This window comes from Rana temporaria, chromosome 4 (genome assembly GCF_905171775.1).
Source record: "Rana temporaria chromosome 4, aRanTem1.1, whole genome shotgun sequence".
Taxonomy (NCBI): Eukaryota; Metazoa; Chordata; class Amphibia; order Anura; family Ranidae; genus Rana; species Rana temporaria.
Window position 1 is genome coordinate 377020064 of NC_053492.1, and position 7727 is coordinate 377027790.

The window sequence follows — 7727 nt, forward strand, 5'->3', positions numbered from 1 at the left end:
ATTGAATAGTGGTTTGAGACTCTTTCTGTCTCTTTGCACAGGTTTGAAATCCGGCCTGTATATGTTAGACTCATATAATACATTATGTATATATATATATATATATATATATATATATATATATATATATATATATATATATATATATATATATATACACATATACACATATATATATATATATATATATATATATATATATATATATATATATATATATATATATACATACATACACACATATATATTACAACACATACTACTACATATTCCCCCACTTGGATCGGTTCTAACTACTAGAACTGATCCATAAATCAAGCATTATGGTTTGAGGTACTGGATGCTTTACAACGGCTCATATGAAATATTAAGTTCAGACTGGTTACATCTCTCTTCACCAACCTCTAAAATATCCCCATGAAACAGTTATTAGATAATATAACTTTAGACCATGACTGGAAAAGGATTCAGTAAACCTCCGTTTAATAGAGCTGTTTTGTATCATTCAGTCCATAATTCCACCAGAATGGTATACCAACATATATATATTCCCCCATGCGAGGGTTTCGATATTATCAGCTTGACATCAGTGTCTATCAGATCTTCTGTGCAGACAAATCAGCAGTGGAAATTCTTGCCAGTATTTTTTTATGAAGAGTAGAAAGGTCTCTTTCATCCATATGTGTCATAGCCTTCAGCATATTATAAATAACTGATTCAACAATGTTTCAAATCATGACTAGAGTGATGAATTTCACTCACCCCTCTTATAAATTTAGGAAAACCACCCAACCTACTATAATGTATGCTATGCCCAGCCATTTGTGCAACATCACCTCAGATGTAAATATATTGATATCAATATGCATTATGTCATATGTACAGATGTTATAACATTATTCTAGATTTAAATGCTTCGCTCTGGTTTTAAGATTAAGTTCAAGAAATAAAACATAATAAAAAAAGAAAAATATATCTGGGAAAGGGAGAAAATGAAAAAATAGGGCGTTGGGTAAGTCCATTGAAAATAAAATAAAAAAATGAAGAGAAAAAAAAAAATTTGAATGTTCAAAAACAAAGTCCATTGCTTGATGAAAATTGAGAGAGTGTCCATGAATTCTTATATTGTCCATTCAGTGTCTCTCCCCCACTAGTCAACAATTACTCCTGCTTTTTACATGCAAATGCATATCTCCAGCAACGTACCTGAAAGACAAAAAACTCTCAGACAAAACTCATTAGCCAGGACCTTAAACAAAGAACTATTTACATGTTTACACTTTAAAGCTAATTCACCCCCACTGCTATAGAAGTGTAATTTTCATTCAAAAACAGATCTGTACCATTCAACTGTTCTAATAATGTGTAATATTCTATTTTCATCTTATCATACTCAATCTTCAGATGGTCATATTTCTGTTTTAACTGAGGAAATGGTATCCAGGTCCTTTTCTTATTATTATTTTGGTCAGCTCTGTTTATCATGTTAATATCACCTATGTTTGACCCAGAGTTTCCCCTTTTGATGTGATCATTAGATATTATCTTCTGATCTTTCTGTTCAGTGTTTGTCCTAAACAATGTGGCTACATCAATTCTGACAGCCTGCTCATTTGACTTTCTCCATAAATGATCTGCTCTCAATAATACGTCTTTTAAATCATGAGGATTCGGGGTAACTAATAAAATATTTTGTTTGATATCTTCATGCAAAGCATCTAGAAACATACTGATATGTATCGAGCCTCCACGTTCAAATGCAAGATTATTACCAACCAACAATTCCATAACCGTATATATCCTGTGCGACAATTCATAGGGAGATTCACCTTGCATCTGCTCAATCTTCCCATGAATCGTAACATCAGAACGCACACCATACAAAACACATAATAACTCCAGTACTATGTCCCTTGTCCTCAGAGGCTGAAGACAGATCTGTTTGATTCTCATCCAAAGACCATTCCCTATAGAATGTTGCAAAACTCTTTCTAAGTCAGATGGGTTGAGATTGTACATATCTCTGACATTCTGCAAGTCACAAAACCATTTTAAAAATGTGTTTAAATCATGGCAGGGAACCATTCCTATTTCTTTAAGAATTGCATCCAGTTCTTTTGGTTTCAAATGCTTCATTACAAGCTGAACTTCACCTGTATTATTGTTATTGTTATAAACCGTGGTGGTCACAGTGGGTGCGGCTGGCAATGAATTATCAGATTTAATATGAGGTTCTGTTTCATTTGATAGAAAGTTTGTATTTTGCTGCAGATTGCTTAATCCAAGATTTGATGCACATCTGCATTCCTGAGATCTCTTCTCCAATTCCATAATTCTTAATTTTAATCTCTCATTTTCCTCTGATAATTCATCACAACGTTTAGATTTCTCAAGCAAAGCTCCACCAATGGTAACTGCATGCAATTTTAAATTTACTGTCCCAGTTTCTGATTGGTTTTGTAACCTCTGACACATTTTATGGCTATTATCAACTGCACTCTGTAACTGCGCAATTTCCTCAACTTTATCATTCAAAGAACTTTCCATTTTTAAACAGCAAGACAACAAGCCCTGCACAATACAACCTTTTCTTTTACTTTCTGAAATTTTGCTATCAAAAGCACTTTCCTCTAAAAATTCCTTCATCATAGTCCACGTCTGCTTACATTTTTCTGGCATTTCATAAGGACCGCCATGACGCTTAATACATTTTAATACCCATCTGTTAATTTTATCAGAACTGACACTAGCTTCACACTGAGTAAGCATTTTGACTATAATACTAATAATTTAAGATAAAGGAAATATTTTACTCACCGCATTTGAAGCTTCACCTTGCCAGTTCCGGTCTTCTAGTCCACGGCAGTCTTTTCTTTCTTCAGTTTCCAGTCTCCAGAGAATAATTCTGGGGTTCCAAACTTGTTTAGTCTTGTATATCAGACTCTCTTATGTCACAACCAGACATTAGAGTCACCGCACAGCTCTTGGGTCTCCATCAGACTTCTGTCCAACTCACAGGATTGCTATCATCACCGACTTCTGTTACTAAGTCCTGAAAATGTGCTTCTGGTCACTTGAACGGCACCAATGTAGAGATCATGTATAGTGTCCAACACAGAACCATAAGATCCAATGTACTGAAGTCAGAGAGTAAATTAGGTTGTTCCGCAACAACTCACACCAGGTTCTCCAGAGAACGCATTTAATGGATCTTCCAATAACATACAAAGTCCACAGATGATACAAGAATCCAACAAAGTAATGTTCATCATAGAGTGACAAGACAAGACTAGACCTGTGCCTTCACATGTTCATGCAGAGAATACGTGGGGGTATATTCTCTAACTGGTAGCCAGAAATTCCCAACATTATATATTGTTTCTTTTGAATAGCTGAGCAATTTGATTGGTTGTCTCTTAATTGAAAGACAGCAGGACATATTTACCTGCCACTCTTAAAAGACAGGATGTGACTTCAGCCGAAGTCACTAATTAGTATGCATCCTTGCATACTAATAAACCCCCCTCTAATAAGTAATTAGATTGCATATGATCTGAATAATGGTTCGATATGTAAAAACGGCTCCATCCTGTCTCTGTCTTTTTTTGACAATAGACAAACCTCTTTTGACTTGCAACATGTAATCACAGGCCTGATGTGTAAACTAGACTTATCATTTAATCTAATTCAACTGATTGAATAGTGGTTTGAGACTCTTCCTGTCTCTTTGCACAGGTTTGAAATCCGGCCTGTATATGTTAGACTCATATAATACATATATATATATATATATATACATATATATATATATATATATATATATATATATATATATATATATACACATACATACACACATATATATTACAACACATACTACTACAAACGGGAGGGCCCGTGGAACCCAGAATCCCTTAGAAAGTATGGGATACCCTTGCTTCAGCTCCCCATGCATCTCTTATGTCTAGATCACCCTATGTCCATTAGGGGCATAGGGTGACTATGGAAATATATCTTGGACTACTTCAAATGGGATAGTAATAGTCATTAACAATATCTCTCAAGAAGTATGAAGATGTTATCCTCTGTACAATGTAAGGTCTATGCCCAGGAAGTATAACTCCTTATTTGGGCATTCCAGGAAGTTCAATGTACAAGGCTGACTGTCTATTGCTTAAAGATGCTAATGTCCTCAACTCCAACCACCTGTCTATCTGTTGTCTGTTATAATGTAAATGAGTCTAGGATAACTTCTAAGGGTCTTTCATTGTTGCTTGTGCCAATTGACCCTGTAATTGTGTAAAGGAGTTATGTGTTGATATGTATGATAATGTGTATTGTAGTCTAGGAAACAGCAAGACTAGGACCTGAAAGATCATGCCTATGAGTCACCTATACTGTCTAAGGGATTAGTTAACCACTTGCTTACTGAGCACATATACCCCCCTCCTGCCCAGGTGAAATTTCAGCTTTCGGCACTGCGTCGCTTTAACTAACAATTGCGCGGTCGTGCGACGTGGCTCCCAAACAAAATTGAAGTCCTTTTTTCCCCACAAGTAGAGCTTTCTTTTGGTCGTATTTGATCGCATGTGCGGTTTTTATTTTTTGCGCTATAAACAAAAAAGAGCAACAATTTTAAAAAAAATACAATATTTTTTACTTGTTGCTATAATAAATATCCCAATTTAGAAAAAAAACACATTTTTTTTTCTCAGTTTAGGCCGATACGTATTCTTCTACATATCTTTGGTAAAAAAATCGCAATAAGCGACTGGTTTGCGCAAAAGTTATAGCGCCTACAAAATAGGGGACAGAATTATTATTTTTTATTATTTTATTTTTTTTACTAGAAATGGTGGCGATCTGCGATTTTTATTGGGACTGACGTTATGGCGGACACATCGGACACTTGACACATTGTGTTCTAACTGTAGGTGGAAGGGGGGTGACTGGGGGAGGTGATCGATCTATGTCCCTATGTACAAGGGACACAGATCGGTCTCCTCTCCAGAGACAGGACGCTGTCTCTGTGTAAAACGGCAATGAGAGATGATCTCATATGTTTACATATGAGATCATCTCTCATTGGCCGCACAGATCGCATCGCAAATGGCCACTCTGATTGGCCGTTCGCGGCGATCTGTAATTGGCTGTGTCCAAGGGACACGGCCAACACAGAGTTTCCCCGCTGCGCGCTCTGGAGCGCGCGCGGGGAACGCCCAAAGGGGCGGATGTCAATTGACGTCCAGTTGGATTTTCAGGTCCGCGCTGTAGCCGTCATTCGGCTATATCGCGGGTCTGAAGAAGTTAATGAGCTCATGTTAATTAGGTCCCTGGTCACAGGTGTATTGCTGGTGTGGTATGAGCAGGTTGTAGGAGCCTCCTCTTTTTCTGTATATAAGACTGTATTCCTCAATAAAGATTAATATTCCTGTTTGACCTTCAACACAGAGCCTCGTCTTGTATTTGAGGGAGAATTATTCATATGGGTTTCTTGTTCGCCTGACTGGAGTGTTGGTAGCTGCCTTCATGTTTGGGAATGGAATATCCTAAATGACTTTAAACCCTTTCATACATGGGGTGTCGTTACAAGCACCTCAGGCGATTTTTTTACAGAGAGGAAAAACCACCTGTCCCCTGACACTTTCTCTACAATGAACCCGTGTTAAATTACCAATGAATACAAAAATCATGCTGCTGATGCTACAGTATGTAGTAAAATTGTAGTGCCTTCCAACCACCCAAAAATGTATACCTGCCACCATTACCAGATCCTGCAACCTCTCCTGGCTATTCCAGTGCTCTGGCACTGTAAAGGTTACACACAATGGCCCAGATTCACGTACATTGGCGTATCTTTGAGCGCGCGTAACGTATCCTATTTACGTTACGCCTCTGCAACTTAGACGGGCAAGTGCAGTATTCTCAAAGCACTTGCTCCGTAAGTTGCGGCGGCGTAGCGTAAATAGGCCGGCGCAAGCCCGCCTAATTAAAATGTGGAAGATGTGGGTGTGTGTTATGTAAATGTTATGTGACCCCACGTAAATGACGCTTTTTACGAACGGCGCATGCGCCGTCCGTGGACATATCCCAGTGTGCATTGCTCCAAAGTACGCCACAAGGACGTATTGGTTTCGACGTGAACGTAAATTACGTCCAGCCCCATTCACGGACGACTTACGCAAACGACATAAAATATTCAAAATTCGACGCGGGAACGACGTCCATACTTAACATTGGTTTGCCGCATGTACGCCTCATATAGCAGGGGTAACTTTACGCCGGGAAAAGTCTAACGTAAGCGGCGTATCTGTACTGCGTCGGCCGGGCGTACGTTCGTGAATTCGCGTATCTAGCTGATTTACATATTTCTAGGCGTAAATCAGCGTACACGCCCCTAGCGGCCAGCGTAAATATGCAGTTAAGATACGACGGTGTAAGAGACTTACGCCGGTCGGATCTAATACAAATCTATGCGTAACTGATTCTAAGAATCAGGCGCATAGATACGACGGCTCGGACTCAGAGTTACGACAGCGTATCTGGAGATACGCCGGCGTAACTCGTTTGAGAATCTGGGCCAATGTTTGCAGAGCTTGACCTCAGCTTTGGAATGTCAAATATTTGCTGCAGGGCAAATACAGCAATGCTGACGTTGTCCACCCCTATGCAGGTTGAGGGTGATGCATTTTTCGTTTTTTTTTGTGTGTTTTTTTAATGTATTTTTTATGTGTTTTGCATTTTGGGAGGTGTCTGTTATCATGCCGGAGAAACCAGCAAAGATGTAGCAGAAACGCATCAAAAATGCAAGCACTGCGTTTTTTGATGCATTTATATTGAAAATGCAACCTGCTGCAGGAAAAAAAAATCCCTGACCCTTTCTAAAAAACACACCAGTGTAAAATGCAGAGATGTAACTGTGACCCATAGCATACCATATTAAATAGACTGTAATGCATTTTTGCAAAACTGAAAACCCACTGAAAAATGCATAGGTATTAACCAGGCCTTATGAGTGCCACCACCTGCATTTTACAGGCTAGGTCAGTAATTTCCAATCAGAGTTTTTCCAATAAGCTTCTGATTATTTGGGTTGCAGTCTGAGCTTCCTGAGAGGTTGGCATTATTGATGCTCTGTGATTAGTTGTATATGCTGTACATTGGATTGAGCTAGCCTATAGCAGTGCATGCATATAGGCACTCAGGCTTTGCCCAGTTACTCACTGTGGACAAACTGTACTCTTCCTCCTCCTAAATTAGACATGATGGCCACAGCAGAGGCATTCTGTAATGTTGGCACAGCAAGGGTCAACCTTGATGCCCTAAGGGAGCAGCTCTCTGATGTCAGAATGCTACACATAACAGACAGTCTGACACATTCTCCACATAAAAAAAACAAATGTAGCGGTACCCCCGAAGAAGCTGCTGATTCGTTTTGGGTGTACTCTCTGACCTATCCACCCCTCTAACAGGCTCGAACCCTCCCGTGGCACACCAGTCAAATGCAATTGTATTGTGAGTCCCTTGTTGCCCCAACTCACACAATCAGTATAGTAAACCAAGGGTAACTTTACTTGGCATGTAATAAGAGAGATAAAGTGATTGAACAACAGATTAAACACACACAAATATATGTATATGGTTGACTCTGCAAGTGTCCTTGCAAGAGTCAATAAAAACCAAACTAAAATGTTAATACTAATAAGTCTAAGTAGCTATAGGTAGTC